Raw genomic sequence first — 19,987 nt, 5'->3', positions numbered from 1 at the left:
CTTTCTTTCTTTCTTTCTTTCTTTCTTTCTTTCTTTCTTTCTTTCTTCTTTCTTCTTTCCGTCTTTCCTTCTTTCCTTCTTTCCTTTCTTTCTTTCCTTCTTTCTTTCTTTCTTTCTTTCTTTCTCTCTCTCTCTCTTTCTTTCTTTCTTTTTTTTCTTTTTTCTTTTTTTGATGGAGTTTCTCTCTTGTTGCCCAGGCTGGAGTGCAATGAACTGATCTCAGCTCACCGCAACCTCTGCCTCTTGGGTTCAAGAGATTCTCCTGCCCAAGCCTCCCCAGTACCTGGGATTGCAGGCATGTGCCACCATGCCCAACTAATTTTTTATTTTTAGTAGAGACGGGGTTTCTCCATGTTTGTCAGGCTGGACTCAAACTCCCAATGTCAGGTTATCTGCCCACCTGGGCCTCCCAGAGTGCTGGGATTACAGGCGTGAGTCACTGTGCCTGGCCCTAATGACTGTTTTCTAACAGAATTTGACAAGAATTATGGAATGTCATTCTCCAGATTAGGTTACCAGGAGACTGACTACTTTCTTGGGTGCCCTCTCTTCACTGTGTCTCATTTTCTCTGCAAGAAGAGCTGCCATGTTGTGATCTGCCTGAGAGAGGCTCACAGCGGGAGAAACTGATACTGCCAAGGACCATCAAGGACCAAGAGCCAATGAGTGGACTTGGAACAGGACTTAACAGGTGAGCCCAATGTAGCTGCCCTCCTTGGCCAATAACTTTATTACAGTCTGATAGAGACCCCCAGCTAGGGGCTACCAGATCCCTGCCCCACAATAACATTGAGGTGATCCATGTTTGCTATTTCAGGCTGCAGACTGTGGTGGTAGTTTGCAATGCAGACACAGGTGACTTACACATTACTTGCTAGAGCCAGGGTCTGATGTTGGACAGATACATAAATGTATGACACGATGTCAGATTGATCTTTCTGGTTTCATAATTTTCTCTTTATCATTGCTTTCAGGAGATTTGGTTTTGATATTTCTTGGTGGGATTTCCTTTGTGTTTCTCATACTTAGGGGGATTTTAGATTCTTGGAACTAAGGATGTAGTTTTCATTAGATATGGAAACATTCTAGCCATTATTTCTTCAAATATTTTTTCTAGTCCCTCCTTACTCCTCAGGGACTCTACTCATTTTGGGGCTGTTCAAAGTTGTCACGGAGCTCATTCTTGCTTTGTTAATTTTAAAAAAATACATTTTTCACTCTATGCTTCTTTCTGGATCGTTTCTATTTCTAAGTCTTCACATTCACTTATCTCTCTTTCTGTAAGGTCTGACTCACTTTTTTTCTATTCAGGAAATTTTAAGTGTCTTATACTATAATTTTCACCCCTAGAAATTTGATTGGGGTCTTTTTTATATCTTCCTTATCTTCACTTGATTTTTTGAAATATGGGAATACAGTTACAATAACTGTTTGAATGTAATTTTCTGCCAATTCTCACATTTGTGTCAGTGCTACATCAATTTTGAAGGATGGATGGATGGATGGAATAATTTAGTCCTCATTATGAGTTATTTTTCTATTCTTTTACATGCCTGATAATTTTTTATTGGATGCCAGGGTTTGTACATTTTAACTTATGTGCTTGATTTTTAAAATTCCTATATATATTCTTGAACTTTATTCTGGAATGCAGTTCAGTTACTTGGAAACAAGTTGATTATTTTGAATTTTTATTTACTTTTTTTTTTCAAGGCATTGCTCAGTTTAGTGCAAATTATTCCCACTCCTGCAGCCAGATACTTCCGCACAGTCTACAGGCTGCTTGGGAATGTGGAGGTTTTCCCGTCTACCTGTGGAAAGAGGCAGTATTTTCAGCACTGCTTCTACTGATTCTCCTGAGTGGCTCTTTCTCTGGCCCCTGGGAGTTTTCTGGCATGCGTGGGTGACCAGGGAATCCACTGAATGCTCCCTGGGAACCCTGGAAGGATGCTGTGCAGCTTCCTCTTCTGTGTTACTCCAACCTGTGAACTCAGGTACCTTCTCCTCCCAAGGCTCTCATCTCTGTCTTCTCAACTCAGGGAGTCTGCAGGAGCCCCCCCGGCTACTACTCCCTTCCATATGGCTTATAAACCCTCTCGAGGCAGTGCAATGGAGCAGTCATAGGATTCACTTTATTTTTCTGCTTTTATGGATCACTGTCCCCTTCGTTGTCTGATGCCTGCTGCCTTGCTAACCGTGGTTTCACATATTTTGTCTGCTGGAAGTTGTTTATGGTTGGAGGAAATATCCCTGTACTCATCTTGTCCAGAAGTGCAAGGATCATATACGTTTTTTATTAATTAAATTTTTATTTAGATATAATTATAGATTTACATTCAGTTGTAACAAATAATACAGATAGATCTTATGCACCCATTTACCTAGTTTCTTCCAATGGTCACTCCTGTATAACACTGGACAATATCACAACCAGGATATAGACGTTGGTAAAGTCACAACACAGTACACTTCCTTGATGGTTGATATTAAGTGTCAACTTGATTGGATTGAAGGATGCAAAGTATTGTTTCTGGGTGTGTCTGTGAGAGTGCTTTCAGAGAAGATTAACATTTGAGTCAATGGACTGGAAGAGGCAGATTCACCCTCAATCTGGGTGGGCACCATCCAACTGGCTGTCAGCACAGCTAGAAAAAGCAGTCAGAAAAAGGTGGAATTTGCTGACTTGCTGAGTCTTCCAGCCTTCATCTTTTTCCACGCTGGATACTTCCTGCCCTCGAACATTGGGCTCTAAGTTCTTCAGCTTTTGGACTCTTGGACTTACATGGTGGTTTAACAGGGACTCTCGGGCCTTCAGTCACAGACCTAAGGTGGCACTGTGAGTTCCCTGCCTTTCGAGATATGGACTGAGCCACTACTGCTGGCTTTTCTACCTTCTCAGCTTGCAAAGATGGCCTGTTATAGGACTTCACCTTGTGATCCTGTGAGCCAATTCTCCTTAACTCCATTATATATATATATATATATATATATATATATATATATATATACATATATACACACACACGTATATCCCTTTAGTTCTGTCCCTCCAGAGAACCCTGAAAGATACAATTTTTATCATCACAAAGATCTCTCATATTGCTTTTTGGTTTCTCCTGCCTCTCATATCCCCTCCTTAACTTTGGCAGCCACTAATATTTTCTTTTTGTATAATTATGTCATTTGAAGAATGTTATATAAACATATAAACACTTGGGACTTGTTTTTTCACTCAGCATAATTCTTAAGAGTTTCATCCATGCTGTGTATATCAATACCTTATCCTTTTATTGCTGAGTAATATCCCATAGTATGGACGTATCAAAGTTTAAATATTCACCCATTGAGGGATATCTAGGTCATTTCAAGTTTTTGTAATGATCATAAATGACATTGTGTTTTTAACGTCAGTGTACATGTGCTCGTTGCTCGTATATAAAAATACAGTTGAATTTTGTATGTTTATCGTATATTCTATGGCATTGGTGAGCTCTAAATTACTTCTAGTAATATTTTTTTGCAGGCGTTTGGGGATTACTCTACATCTATAATCGTGCAATCTGCAAATGGGGTAGTTTAATTTCTTTCCTGTAGATTTGTATGCACTTTATTCCTTTTTCTTGTTTAATTGCACTGGCTGCATCTTCCTGTATATGTTGAGTGAAAGTAGTCAGAGCAGATATCTGTGACTTGATATAGATTTTAAGAGAAAATTACTCAGTGTTTTATAATTAAGTATAATCATTTGTGTGGTATTTTGTAAATGATTTTTGTCAAGTGGAGGAAGTCCTTCTCCACTATTTTTTGAGAGTTTTTAGCACAAGTGGTTATTTGATCATAAATTTGTCTAGTTTTATTTATTTCAGGTCAATCAGTTTTCACTTTAAATATTTTGCAGCTCTGTTGTCTGGAGCATACATATCTAGGATTTTTATATCTTTCTTGGTGGATTGGCACTTTTATCATTATATTTTATATATATATATATATTTAATTTAGTGTATATATACTAAATACATATAAATTTATTTAGTGTAATTTTTTTTCTTCTTCTTGTAGCCATTTTTCATGTTGAGTAATCTGAAAATAAATGATCTCTTCATTTTTTTGAATGGATAATGTCATGATTCCCCCTTCATTCCTGAAGGATACTTTCACTGGATGTGGAATGTTGACAGTTGTTTTCTTTCAGCATATGAAAAATGTGCCACTTTCTTTTGGAATTTATTGTTTCTGGTAAGAAATACACTGTCATTTTATTATTCATTCTCCTATAGTTAGGGTGTCATTTCTCTCTCACTAATTTTAATGTTTTTTTTCTTTTTCTTTAGTTTCCAGATGTTTGACTATGGTGAGTCTTAGTGGGAATTTATTTGATTTTATATTGTTTCTTTTCACTCAGCCCCTTGACTGTGGTTTTATGTCTTTCAATACATTTGAGAAGCTTTCAGACATTATTTTTTAAAGTACTCTTTTAGCTTCACCTACTTTCTCTTCTCTGCTGGGATTTTTATGACATAAATGTATATTTTCTTGAAGTTTTATCAGTTCCTGATGCTCTCTTGCTTTTCTCAGTCTATTTTTATTTTGTTGCAGAGACTGGGTAAGTTCAAATGTCCTATCTTCTTCAAGCTTCCCATTTGTTAAAGACTGAATTTTTGTGTCCCACAAATTTCATATGCTAGAGCTTTAACCCCAGTGTGGCTGTATTGGGAGATGAGCCCTTTAAGGAAGTAAGAAAGGTTAAATGAGATCATAATGGTGGAATTCTGATCTGAGAATTTGTATCCTTATCAGAGACCTTGTGCTTGTGAAGACACCTTTCTCTCTCTCTCTCTTTGTCTCTCTCTCCCCCACCCCACCACCCCGCTTCTCTCTTTGTGTTTATGCACATACCAAAGAAAGGTGATGGGAGGACACAGTGGGAAGGTATATGTCTGCAAGCCTGGAAGCGAGCCCTCACTAGAAACCACACTGGCCAGAACATAGATCTTAAACTACTCACTCTTCAGAACTGTGAGAATTAGATTTATATCATTTAAGTGACCAAGTCTGTGATATTTTGTTATGGCAGCCTGAACAGATCGATTTTTAATACTAAAAAGCTGTGTGCTTCTGTAACGGATACCTGCAAATGAGGAGCCGCTTTGGAAATGAGTAACGTGTAAAGGCTAGAGAAGTTTGGAGGTACATGCCAGAAAAGGCCGAGATCACCATGAAGGGACCATTGGTAGAAATGTGAACATTAAAGGTGACTCTGGTGAGGACAGCAAAAAAAAGAAGACCTGGAGAGAAAGTCTTCATCTTCTTGAGAATGCATATATCATCATCATAAGCAGAATGTTGGTGGAAATATGGAAGGGAACAGTCATTCTAGTGTGGCCTCAGGTGGAAATGAGGAACAAGTTATTGAAAACTGGAGTGAAGATGATCCTTGTTATAAAGCGGCAAAGATCCTGGCTAAACTGTCCTGGCATTTTGTGGAAGGTGGACTTTGGGAGTGATAAAATTGGATATTGAGCTGAGGAGGCTTCTAAGAAAAATGTTGAAGAAGCATCTTAGGTTTGCCTTACATTAGTAGTAAGATATGAGAGGAGAGAGATAAATTGAAGACAGTATTCAGTAAAGAGGAACCAGAACTTGATGATTTAGAAAATTCCCAGCCTATCCATATTGCAAAAAATGAGAAAACATGTTCCAAAGAGAACACTACGGGTGTAGATGAAGAACTACTTGATAAGATTCATGTGTCTGTAAACCATGAATGTAATCAGCCACTTCAGAAGAAGCCAGAAGTAGAGATGGGATTATACCTTCAGAGACACTGCAAGTTTGAAGTTAAGGAACTTAAGAAAGTGTGACACAATGGAAGAAGGATACTCGACTTCTGGAATCTACAGGAGGGGTCCATAAAACTATTGAGCTGTGAATATGCTTCATCCTTTAAGAAAATGAAAAGAAAACAATGTCCCTGAGGTTGATTGAGACGTTACTAGGGCTTCCTCCTCAGCTTGAAAGAGGAAGCCATCACCTCTTTTTCAGTGGGCTTGGCTGCTGTCACCTAGTCTGCCTCTGTCCTCATAGGCAGAACCACCTGGTAAAGCCTCAAAGGCAGGTCCGCCCCACAACTGAAGGAGTAGGTCTTCCCTGCAGAACTCTGGGAGTGATGCTGCTATACCAGTGGACCTGGAAGAAGCATTGACTCAAAGGTTATTCTTGTCTTTAGATCTATTGGAATTTGCCTGCTAGGTTTTGGGCTTGAATGGGATCCATTCTATTTTGGAAGCATGTACTTGTCTGTTTTCACATGTACACGTAGAGAGGTGATATGGTTTGGCTGTGTCCCTACCCAAATCTCATCTTAAATTGTAGCTCCCATAATTCCCATGTGTTGTGGGCAGGACCCAGTGGGAGATAATTGAATCATGGGGACAGTTTTCTCCATACTGTGTTCATGGTAGTGAGTAAGTCTCATGAAACCTGATAGGGCTTTTTGTGTTTACTTTTTTTATTATTATTATACTTTACTGTTCTGGAGTACATGTGCAGATTGTGCAGGTTTGTTACATAGTATACATGTGCCATGGTGGTTTGTTGCATCCATCCCTCTGTCATGTACATTAGGTATTTGAGACCTGATAGTTTTACAAGAGGAAAGCCCTTTTGCTTGGTTCTCATTTTGTCTCTTGTCTGCCACCACGTAAGACGTGCCTTTCACCCTCTGCCATGATTGTGAGGCCTCCCCAGCCACATGGAACCATGAGTCGATTAAACTTTTTTTTTCTTTATAAATTATTCAGTCTTGGGATTTCTTTACCAGCAGTGTGAAAATGGGCTAATACAAGAGGCATTCTACTTCATGATGGATCATACCTGAGTCTGACCCATGTCTGATTTAGATGATTTAGATGGCACTTTGGACTTTAGACTTTAGGGTTGATGCCAGAATGAGTTAAAACATTTGAGGCTGATGGGATGATATTTGCATAAAAGGAGAACATGAATTTCAGGGGATTAGAGGTGAAATGTTATGGACTGAATGTTTGTGTCCTTCCAAATTCACATGCTGAAGCCCTAACCCCCAGTTTGACTGTCTTTAGGTCTGAGGCCCCTAAGGAAGTAATTAAGGTTAAATGAGTTCTTAAAAGTGCGGTGCTTATCAGGTAGAATTAATGTCCTTATGAGACGAGACCCCACAGAGCTTGCTTGCTCTCTCTTACTATAAGTGCACCAAAGAAAGACCATGTGAGGATGCAGCAAGCAGGTGGCCGTCTGCAAGCCCTAAAGAGAAGCCTGTTCAGACACTGATCAGCTGGAACTTGGACTGTGGGCTTCTGAACCTCTAGAACTGTGAGGAATAAGTCTCTATGTAAGCCACACAGTCTGTGGTAGTTTGTTATGGCAGCCAACAGGCTAAGACAACAGCCAGCATGCACCCTTCCATTCTGCTGCCAAGTATTCCATTGAGTGTTGTATTTCAGCTGTGGGCACTAAATGTAGTCATGATACAAAGTAAACACTCGCAAAAATATTTTAGCAAACAAAAAATCACAAGGAACGCAAACTCATGATATAAACATTGGCAAACATGAAGGCTTGATCTCAGAGAAACAAACAAAAACCTTGGGCATAAGATACTGGGTTTTGGTGTCTTTGGAAATTCTCTAAAATGTGCTCTGCCAGTGAATGGCTCAATAGAGCTGTGATTGATTAGCCAATCATCTGTGGGACCATCATAGTTACTCATCCTTCTCTCTTAAATGCTTACTCTTTAAAGAAGCTACTGAATTATCTACATGTATTTAATAAATAAATATTTAGTAAGGACCTTTTATTTCCCTGGCACCATTCTAAGTATTGAGATTAGATAACAAATATAATTACTTAATACCTATCTTGATTGTATTTCAGTTTTAGCCTTATAAACAACTGTACATTATGCCAAGCAAAAGAAAAGTCCTCTGTATTAGGGTGTGTATTGTGGGTACTGATCTAATGACTACTTAAAAAAATTTTTTTATCTTTACTTCTAGTAGAAGCTGTTTCTTACTCTTGTTTATAATATAAAGGAAAGAAAAAGTATTAAATATATACAGCATTAATCCTCTCTTTGTCTCTATCTTCATATAAAATTATTCCTGAAAAGTAGCAGAGACTCCAAAGTCTTCCTCATCCCCGCAGGTGGTCAGAGGTTTCTGCATGGCAGCTGGCAAGCCCAACCCACCACTGGGGAGCAGCAGCTGGGGGACCACCAGAAAAAGCCAGTTAGAAGGATTTATTTTGTTTGCTTTTTTTTTCTCCCAAATCAATGGAAAAATATCCGTACTACTTAGCCTGATAAACAGAAAAAGGGAAGTGTAAGACTCAAATTATTGGTTCATAAAATAAAGCTCCAGACAATTCTGTTTTACGATACAGAATGGATTGGTTGTGGTCTGTTAGCAGGCAGAGGCTCTATGCATACAGATACCATAATAACAGTAAAGAATGGTTGAGTGGAGAACCAGTGCCTCTGCTCCAATTATTTTTATAATTGCTCTCTATCTAGTATCTCTGCAGATATTCCATAAACAGTGTGCAACACTAACTCCATCCTTTTGTAGAATGTGTTATTATTTTTGCTATTGACAAAATTTTCAACCATGCAGAAACAAAAGTTTAAAACTGTTATGTTGTTCTCTGCATCTACAGCTTTGCCGTAATATTGGTTAATGAGACACACTGTTTAATGACCAAATTAAACACATCACTTTTTGGTAAAGAAGTGAACCCAAGAAGCAATAAAGATAGTGAGGAATTCCTGAATCCCAAAAGTCTGGTTAATTATGACCATTTTACATTCGTGTGTGTGTGTGTGAGTGTGTGTGTGTGTGTGTGTGTGTGTGTGTGTGTGTGTGTGTAGTAATTCAAACAGGAAAAATAGCCAAAATGGGCTAGCTGTCAAAATCTAGGTGCTTTAATGAGACAAAGACTATTTCAGATTTCAAGAGCTGAACTCTGGATTAATATCTTGTCATTCAAAGAGGTAGTTAGTACTGCGAGGTCGTTTATTGATTCCATTAACAAATATGTGTTGACTACTTGCAATGGACCAGGGTCTATTTTGATGCTGAGGGCCAGTGAATTTCAAAGCTAAATATGTAATAATGTGTTGCTGGAACCATTTTTCCGTAAGCAGCAACTGAACGGTGGGAAACCCCTGAGCAGGAGGCATGGTCACATGGTCCCATGGGCCCTGCTGACCTACTGTCCTGCAGTTTTAGTATATCAGCATTCATTGAAGATAAAATTGCTTTTCCCTCACGTTTTAGTTTGTCTCAAAACCAGTCTAAGACATGCTTTCTTCATTTGAGAGATGTCCAGAAGAGTGCTTGAAAAAGAAGACCAAATACAATGCTCTCCGTGGTGCACCAGGATTGGGAAGTGTAAAAATGTCCACGGAAGGCAGAACAGAGGAGACTAGCTGAGGGATCAATGCATCCGTGCATAAGCAGACAGCTATACGGTTCCTAAATCCGCTACTTTGTAAAAGCCAAATAGAACAAAAACACCCTAAATCTTAGCGGCTCAAAACAATCATCATGTTTCTGCTGATTTTGCTTGGCTCACATATGTGACTGCATCAGCCAGCTGCTCAGAACTGGATGGAATTTTAAGGTGGCCTCACATACTCATGGTGGGAGCTAGTGGGGGTCTGGAATGCTCTTCTCTTTTCTTCCACCATGCTCTCACCCCTTTCTCTCCCTGCACCCACTTCCTTTGATTCATTAGGCTGGCCCAGGCTTCTGTACTTGGCAACAGGACAATCTAAGAAACTGAAGTCAGAAGCTGCAAGCTCCTGAGACCCAGGCTCTGAAACTTCCACGGAGTCACTTCTTCCAGGTTCTGTTGGTGAAAGCACATCACAGGGTCAAGCTCGAATAGCCAGTGATATAGATGCTGCCTCTTAAACGGAGTTCTGCAGAAAATTGTGACCATACTTGATCTACACCACTTATTAAGGGCTACATGTCCTGTTAATAAGAACATAATTATCTACATATATAATATGTATTTCAAAATAACCTCTGGAAATTAAAACACATAAAATAAGAAAAGACCAGGAGAGAGTGCAAAAAAGGCTTTTGCATCATGTTGAAACAATGTGAAGCTTGTGGTAAAGTTGCAAGAATTGTTTGAAGAACTTCCATCTGTCATTCATTTGAATTTTCCAGATGCAAATGTTTTACCACATCTGCTACAGCAGTAGAATAAGGATGAATAGGTATATATAAATTCAGAAAGATGAGTAGCTGTGGGTGGGAGAGTGAGGGGAATGGACACTGAGTACTGAAGGATAAGGGGTTCTTTGGGGGATGTAACAATACATAGAATTAAAATGTGGCCCTGAGTGGCACAACTCAGTGGGTATACTAAGAACACTAAATTCTACACTTTTGCTGAGTTTATTTTACGGTATGTGAATTATATCTTAATAAAACCGTTTACTATATATGAGTCCTAGGTGAATTTCCTTGCTAATGGAATCAAATTAAGGGTGTAGACCTTAGCTTACGCTAGGACTCTATTCTAGATCATCAGAGATGCTACATGGTCAAAATGAGTAGGAGGACATTGCAGAAGTCTGTGATGTGACCTGCGAAATTACATCCCCGCCCCTCTGAGGATGTCCTTTGAGCCTGAGCCATCAGGTGGTTTCAGTTATTTCACGGACCCAACATGTGACTCTCTGACTCAATGGAGTTAGAGAGATTGAGCAGCTTGCCTGAATCCCCTGGCCTGCACGTGGCAGGGATGTGGTGGGAAGAAACAGAGGCCTGGCTCCAGCCTCCTGCACCCCATCAGTAGAGGTAGGTAGGGATCCAATGGGCCAGTTGTCACTTAGTGGAATACATAAAACAGACATGGCATCGTTGTAGATTTATAAATACCTATAGAAAAATAGAAATATTAAATATTGTTCAAAGGAAAAGAAACCTGAAACTAAATAGAGTTGATATAGGCAATTGTTCTGTCTTTTGGCTGATCAGAGCACTTTCTACCAGTATCTCTTAGAAATATTTGGTTTTCCTTCACAAAGCACTTCTTCTCATTTTAATTTGTTGCTTGTAGTTTGCATTCTCTTATACTTTAATTCATTTTATGTGAATTTAACTAGAAAATTATTGATAAGAAATAACCTAGCAACCAAACAACAACTGATACCTTTTGGAAAGCCTTAAATAAGTTTTGAATAACTTCTTGATTGCTACTGTGGCTAAAATACGTGTTACATGAAAAATACACATTGTATTATTGTTGTGGTAAGAAACTGAGATAAATTATAGGTAATTTCCATTTTGTAGTACCGTTTCTATGGTTCTGTAAGACATTTATGTTACATCAGTTCTTGTTACCATGGTTATTTCAGGTAATTCCAGGTTAGTAAAGTTAAAATGGTGTGTCTTTTTATGTTTTTTGGTTTTTCTTTTTTTGGTGATGTTTGTTGAGTAAAATTGTTCATGTAGGGTAGAAAGAAATATCACTGCTTGGTAAAATAGAGTATTTCACTTAGTCATGGTACTAGGCGACTGGAAGAGAATGAGAGTGGACACTCCTTTCTCATCAGAAACCCCCTCCATTCCTCTCCCACCCGTAGACAACTGTGAGACCCAGGCATCTCGAGCAGCTCAGGTTAAACTGTTGCACATGATGGGCTGAGCCACAATAACAGATGGAAAATGAGCTCTCAATTTTAACATTTCTTAAGCTGCTTGATATAAAAAGAGTGACAGAAAAATTAATGACTGTGAGCTCAGAAACTGAAAGCGGTGTCCAGAGGCTTGTTTCGTTGTTGCTGTTGATACTGTTTCCATTGTTTATTCATTTTTCTCTTGTTCTCCTCTGATGGACACACAGGCTGACATAAACTTAAAGAGGAGATAGAAGTATTGGAATAGATGTTGAAATGATTTTTTAAGGTATGATGGTGGGAAGATACCTTAATACAGGATTGACGCGCCAAGCCTGCCAAGGAAAAGGGAGTGGCAGAAACCCCACTGTAACAGCATGAAAATCCTCATGGCAGAGCAACAACATCCAAGGCATGTGCTACACTGGACTTGGTTCACGTCGAGGCGTGACAGTTTCTTCTGGCTACCAGTTAGGTTTTATCCAAGAGACCCCACTAATTAGGCATGTGATCTTCATTTGACTTGGCAGCAGTCTCTAAAACATCTGACACTGAACGTCTGACACTCCCCTAAAGAGCCTTGCAAGGTAAGTGGAGAGAGAGAGAGAGAGCTGTCACTGGAATTTTACAGCATAAATGTTGTGTAGCTTTATCTTAGTTTTTCTTTGCTATTTTTTTCTCACTTTGCTTACTCCCATAGTCCCTTAGTTTTTCTTTCTTGCTCTTCCCATCCATCTGATTTAAATTTTACAACATTTTTTTTTGTTTCATATGTATTTCTGTAAGCTCTAATAAGCCCTTATGAGGCAGAATGTGGTATAAGTTAATAAAAGTGATAGAAGTTAGGAACTATTATGCAATGACAGAATAAAAGTAGAAGAAGAACTGCACATACTGCATACACATACACATGTGCAAGTGTGCACAACACTGTTTCAGCTAAATATCTATATCCATATATCTACATTCACACCTATCTTTCCAAAATGCATGTGTGTTATTTAAGGGTTAGTAAATTAAATCATTGCTAAAAGCATAAAGCTATTACATATTCAATTTTGTCCAACTTAAATACCAGGGTTTTCCAGTACAATCCATAATCTAACAGAGTATCTTATTGGGAAAGTGTAAAACCAATTCTACATCTCTTAATGCCAATACCAATGGGTGTATATGTTAGTAGATATTAATGTGTCCATTACATTCTAGCAAACGTATGTTACTGAATATCCAGGAAAATTTGTGGATAATGTCTTATTTTCTTTATTTTTTTCTCCCTATGGAGACAGGAAGAAATTCTGATACAATGGAAAGAAACAATCTTCAGAGAAAAAAAAATAAACTACCTAGTTTAACTTACTATGTAGATCAATTAGAGCAATTTAACTGAATTTTCTGCCTGTCTCCTAATGCACAAATTGCTCCTGATCAGGGATCTTCATGTTTGCTGTGAAATTCAAAGCAAGAAAGTAATTTGTCATAATCTGTAAGTACAATACTAATATAAGACACCAAATTATTAATAAAAAGTCATAGTTCAAAGCTCATCATTTTTCTTACCAAATAAATTCAACACACCTGGGTAAAACCATTTTCTACTCCACAAAATAACTTGGAAAGAATATATTTAGATTGTTAGTGGGATACCCTTTCTACAACAGATTCATAATGTCTCTTTCTCTCTTTTTTTTTTAAAAACAAGGATTACTTGTTTTAGACCCGTCATTCTTCGGTGTTGCTAACTTAACAAACTCTGTCTTTGAATATGCTATTGAATTAGCCTGTTTCAAGAAATATTATGCAGAGCATATCAAAGCAAACACAATTCTAGCTCAATTTTAATAATGCTTTTATTTTATTCTAATTATAAAGTATGTTCCATGGCAGTTTCAAAATTAAATGAAAATTTATACATGACATCTTAGCACCCATAGGATAATTGAAAAGGAAGGTTGGTTGCGAGAATTAGGTTATGAAAGCTAAGATGTCAAAAGAATTTTTGCTTAAAAAAATGGAATCTATTTTCCATCTAGGGAACATAAAGCAGTAGTAACATAGATCTGGAAGAAAGGGAACATTAAGCATTCAACAGGTACAGCTCTCTAATATGGAAGAAATTTTAAAACAAGAACAACTCCAACAAGCAAGGGGCTCATGTTGCCTCTTTGAGCCTGAGAAAGATTCTCCACATTCTTCAGATCATTGTACAGAAGATCTCTCTTCAAATCCGGGTAAAAACATGACATTCAGTTTCAGTAATATTGCAGTTATTGCTCAATGCTTTTAAATTTACTCATGTTATTGACATTGTGTATGAGGCTCCTTATTTCTCCCATAACTGCAACACGTTGGCAGTACTTACATTAGTCATGTGATGTTGAAAGTTCAATGAAGTCGCTTGACCTGGAGTTTGGGGTGAAGATGAACTATAAGATTTTTCTATTATCAGTATAGTAACCCTGATGAGACCATGTGACTTCCTTCTAAGTAAGGATTCCAAATGTCCCAATCAAGGCGATCAATAAAATTAAAAATAAAATAAATTACCATATTCATTGCATATATGAAAATAGCATATTATTTTTATTAAAAATGAAATGGATTAGCATATTCTTAGTAGTTACTTTAAGATTAGATATAAGAGTTTAATGGCTCAGTTGTGGCAAATGTGATAGACACATCCCCTCAATTAATCGTTTTTTTTGTTTTTTTTTTTTTTTTTTGAGACAGGTCTGACTCTGGTGCCCAGACTGGAGTACAGTGTCATGATTTTGGCTCACTGCAGCCTCAAACTCTTGGGCTCAAGTGATCCTTCTACCTCAGCCTCCCATGTAGCTGGTACTACGGGCATGTACCACCATGCCCAGTTAATTTTAAAATTTTTTGTGGAGATGGAGTCTCACTATGTTGCCCAGGCTGGTCTCAGACTGCTGACTTTAAGTGATCCTCCCACCTCAGCCTCCCCAAATACTGGGATTGTAGGTGTGAGCCACCACATCCAGCCAAACTATTCTCATTTTAGCAAAAGACATTTTTATGTATAAAGCAAAATTAATTTTAGATATTTTCTAATCCAACATATACTAATTATTAGTAGAGATACAAAATGAGCATTTGTAATATGCCAAATTCAAATATGGTATTTGATTTCATTGTCACAAAAAATACACCAGATAGAGATGTTTCTTTTCATACTTCAATGGTAAGAAAACAGAGTCTCCGAGAAGCAACCTATCGCCAGGTCACCTGCCATGGCATTGGAAAAATCCAGACCTTCAATTTATATTCTGTGTGTTTACATAAATGTTTTGTAATATTGCTACCTATGTCAGTAGCTCTTAATAATTCTAATCTCTGTAACCACACTATTAAAAGTTATTGAGTCCACCAAGAACTTTGGTTTATGTAAGCTATATCAGTGAATTTACCGTATCAGAATTTAAACATAAAATAAGTATTTAGTTATTGAATAGTAATAAATCCATTACATGTTAACAAAAATAATGTTTCTTCTGATACCTATGCTTCTCAAAGGAAAGTATTAGTGGGAAGGGGTCATTCTTTTACATTTTTGCAAATCTCTTTAAAATCTGGCTTAAAAGAAGGCAGTTGAATTTCCACCTCTGCTTCTGCATTCAATGTAGTGCAATGATTTATTTCTTTTGTGTGTGTATATATATATGCTAAAAATAACTGGCCTCACACTGATACATTTTTGGAAAAGGAAGGAGTATTTTATTTGCCTTTCCAGATAATTGTGATGTGTATAAATAACCCAAAGTCAATAGTGAGCAATTTCTTAAAGGTTAACTATTGTGGGAGTGGCTCAAAACTATAATCCCAGCACTTTGGGAGGCTGAGGTGGGAGGATTGTTAAAAGCCAGAAGGTTGAGACTGCAGTGAGCCAAGGTAGTGCCACTGCACTCTAGCTTGCAAGACAGAGAGAGATTCTATATATAAAATAAATAAATAAGGAAATAAATAAATAAAAAGTGCAAATACGGAATCTCACAAACCACAGCAGTAAACTCTGTACCCTGGTGAGAGAGTGAGAGGAGTAAAAAAGAAAATATTTAATATTGATCTCACAAAACCTCTGAAAGTCCATTGCACTTACTTCAGGGGTTCTCAGTCACATTTTGAAAACCGTTCATCTTTGATATTAAATAATATTTGTGAGCATGATTTTAATGACTGTATAATATCTTATTTTAAGAATAAATCTCTATCATGATAATCCTCCCCTTACTATTTGTATTCCAGATCTTGTTTTTATAAATAATTCCATAGTTTTTTTTACGTATTTCTATTTACGGGAGATTTTGTAAATAGTGCTAATGAGTGAGTATGGATCTTGTAAGGCATTAACGCATGTGATCAAGTTTCATTCATAGCTGTTACCATCAATGTTGCCATGAGTATTCTGTGCATGTCTTCAAGTGAACATTCCTGCTAACGGAATTGCTCTGTCATGGATTTGCATATGTTTCCCGTTAATAGATACTACCCAGCAATGTTCTGGAATAGTTTTCCCAGTCTGCCCTACCATTAGCATTATAGGACGGTTCTAATTGCGTCATCTTCTTGACACACTTGGTAATGTTTTCAGTGTAGTTTCCGTTTTACCTAATATGGTACTAGTGTAATTGTATCCCACTATGATTATCATTTGCATTTCCCTGATGACTAGCAGATGAGAAAATTAATATATTTATTGGAAATTTGAATATGCCATTTTGTAAGATGTCTTTTCAAATTTTGCTCATTTTTTAATTGGATTGTCCATTTTAGACTGACTTACTTGTTAGAATTCTTTATGAATTCGAGATCCGCCTCTTGTTGACTGTATGTATTTAGAAAATCTTCTCCCACGATGGGGCTGGCTTTTGCCATATGTTAATCACTTTAAATAATTCGTAATATAATTCCGTATATATTTTTCCTCTTTTATAATTACTGCTTTTTTCCTATTTGTTTAAGAAATTGCCCTCAATTCCGAAGTCAGGGTGATGTTCTCTTGTTTTCTGCTAAAGTATTTTTCATTTTAATATCAATTTAAAAATGAAATCCATCTGGAATTTAATTTTGTGTTTTGTCTGAGATAGGATTCCATCTACACTTTTTTTTTTTTCCAGAAGAGAATATAGCATCAACCACCATGAACTGTATTAATTAATATAGTTTTCTGTTAGGTCTTGATTTACAGAATATAAATTCCCCAGATTTATTCTTCCAGGCCATCTTAACTAATCTTGTGCTTTTGCATTTCTATAGTTTTAGTATCGTTTTATCAATTTCTAAAAAAAATCTCTTTTGGATTTTGAGTTTTGTTTGAGATTGAAATAAATTTATAGAACAATTTGAGGAATATTGACATCTGCACAATATTGAATCTTTCAATCTGTGAATATGCAATTGGGAAATATTGTTCATCTTTAATTGGATTGATAATACAATACAATATTGCAATATTAATAATATCAAACACCAGAAATAAATCTTATTAAATATGTATATTTAATAATTGACATGTTTATTATCATTAAATGTCTTTTGTTTCTGGTAATTTTTTTAGATATATATTTTTTAAATGTTAATATAGCCAATCCAGCTTTCTTGGTATTTGAATGGAATATCTTTCTCCACTGTTTTATTTTGATCTATAATTAAGTGGATGTTTATTTCTTTATAGTAGAGTTCTTATAAAATATACATAGCTGGGTCTTGCTTTTAATCAAATCTGAATGCTTTTTAATTGGTAGGTTTAAACCATTTACATTTAATGTGATTATTCATATTTTTGGATTAAAATCTATCATGCTGCTAGGTATTTTCTATTTTACTTTTATTATTTGTTCCTTTTTTCTTCTTTTATGCTACATAATTTTAAAAATTACTATATATTTTTACTTCATTTATGCCTTATTTATTTATTTTTATTATTATTATACTTTAAGTTCTTGGGTACATGTGCAGAACATGCAGGTTTGTTACATAGGTATACACGTGCCACGGTGGTTTCCTGCATCCATCCTCCTGTCATCTACATTAGGTATTTCTCCTAATGCTGTCCCTCCTCTATCCCACCCCCACTATCCCTCTTCTAGCCCCTCTATCCCCCAACAGGCCCTGGTGTGTGATGCTCCCCTCTCTGTGTCCATGTGTTCTCATTGTTCAGTACCTATTTGTGAGTGGAACATGTGGTGTTTGATTTTCTGTTCTTACATCAGTTTGCTGAGAATGATGGTTTCCAACTTCATCCATGACCCTGCAAAGGACATGAACTCATCTTTTTTGATGACTGCATAGTATTCCATGGTGTATATGTGCCATATTTTCATTATCCAGTCTATCTTTGACGGTCATTTGAGGTTACACTTGGGTAGAGCACTGCTTGGGAAGATTCTCAACCAGTTATGCTCACGGGGATGAAACAAGAACATAAATGTACTTTCCCTTGCCTTTTGGAAATTCTCATTACTGGGTATATACCCAAAGGATTATAAATCATTCTTTTATAAAGACACATGCACAAGTATGTTTATTGCGGCACTGTTCACAATAGCAAAGACTTGGAACCAATCCTAATGCCCATCAGTGACAGACTGGATAAAGAAAATGTGGCACATATACACCATGGAATACTGTGCAGCCATAAAAACGATGAGTTCATGTCCTTTGCAGGGACATGGATGAAACTGGAAATCATCATTCTCAGCAAACCAACACAGGAACAGAAAACCGAACACTGCACGTTCTCACTCATAAGTGGGTGTTGAACAACGAGAACACATGGACACAGGGAGGGGAACATCACATATCAGGGCCCGTTGGGGGGTAGGGGGGCTAAGGGAGGGATAGCAGGGGGTGGAGACTTGGGGAGGGATAGCATTAGGAGAAATACTTAAGGTAGATGATGGGGCGACAAGTGAAGCAAACCACTACTATGGCACGTGTATACCTTTGTAACAAACTTGCACAATCCGCACACATACACCGGAACTTAAAGTATAATAAATAAATGTTTAAAAAAGAAATTATAATTATGTGTATTTGTTTAGTTCTTGGTCCTTGTACTAATGTGGACTATTGAATATATGACAACATTTAAATGACCAAGAGAGACTAAATTAATTCATATTTAAATCTAATGACACTCAGATCGTGCATAGAATGACAGTCCAGGTTTGCATGGGCTGTGTGGACTGCAGGTTTTCTGAGTATGAGAGAAATATAGGAGAGGCATGAACAAATTCTTTGAAGATTCAGGGACATTCAAGTGAATAAAGGTGATTGTAAGTCATTCTTCTGTGAACCGTAAGTTGCTATTTTATTGAGGTGCCCTTGGTAAAGTTACAGTTAACATTTAAGTTGCTGTTTGATTCTTTTGTTTTTATCATACTGGTTTTCTTTTGAATGTGATATTGTTTTGAGACAGGTTACAAGGTAGCCCAGTTTTATTCAAGTTAAGGGAAAATCTGACCTTGTAGGTCCTGAGTATAGGTTATCTGTTGGTCTACGTTTAGGGTTCTTCTGAGTTATTATTTTGTTTTATTGTCTTCATCCATCTTTTAATGAAAACTGAAGAAAGGCTGTTTTCCAAATGTGATTTTAAAACACAATGTTAAAGTGTTCTTCTCTAGTCTAGATTTTTTCTTACCATTTAAACCATAATCACAAAAATCGCCACTCGAAGTCTTTTTGCAAACATTGTTTATTAATTTTCTAGTTACAGAACAAAAATATTAAACTAGTTTAAAACAGAGATTTTGTTTTTTTTCTCAAAGCAAAGCCTGTCTATTTTGCAGATATCCCATCATAAATCACTGTTGTTTATAATACTTATTCACATCCATTTTTTGACCTTTCCACTGCATATAACATGACAACAAAAATCATTCTCCAAAGAGAGAATATTCCCATTAAATTCTGTGTCCTATTACGGTATTTGGTTTTTAAAATCAGTGAACTCTCACTTCAACACTTAGCTAATAATAAGTGGCTAATGCTTGAAAATAACAGAAATGACGTTTTCTGCCCCACATTAATCCCTGTGTAAAGGACAAACAAGTATTTTATCATAAACCAATCCCAGAATGTAACTATGATCTAAAATATACTAACAATTAAACAATAATTCAGGGGCTTTGATTTTAAGTACTCTGTGTGGAACAGATTAAAAGAATGTCATCCATGTATTCCAGGAGAAAAGCAATTAAACCAACCATGTTATGAGCAATCATGCTCTCTCACATCCGCCAGCAAAAACAATCAACTTCATCTTTTACAGACTGGGATGTTTCTATTCAGTATTCT

This window comes from Sapajus apella, unplaced genomic scaffold (genome assembly GCF_009761245.1).
Source record: "Sapajus apella isolate SASKATOON/1434 unplaced genomic scaffold, GSC_monkey_1.0 scaffold82, whole genome shotgun sequence".
Classification (NCBI taxonomy): Eukaryota; Metazoa; Chordata; class Mammalia; order Primates; family Cebidae; genus Sapajus; species Sapajus apella.
This window is presented reverse-complemented; position numbering follows the sequence as displayed.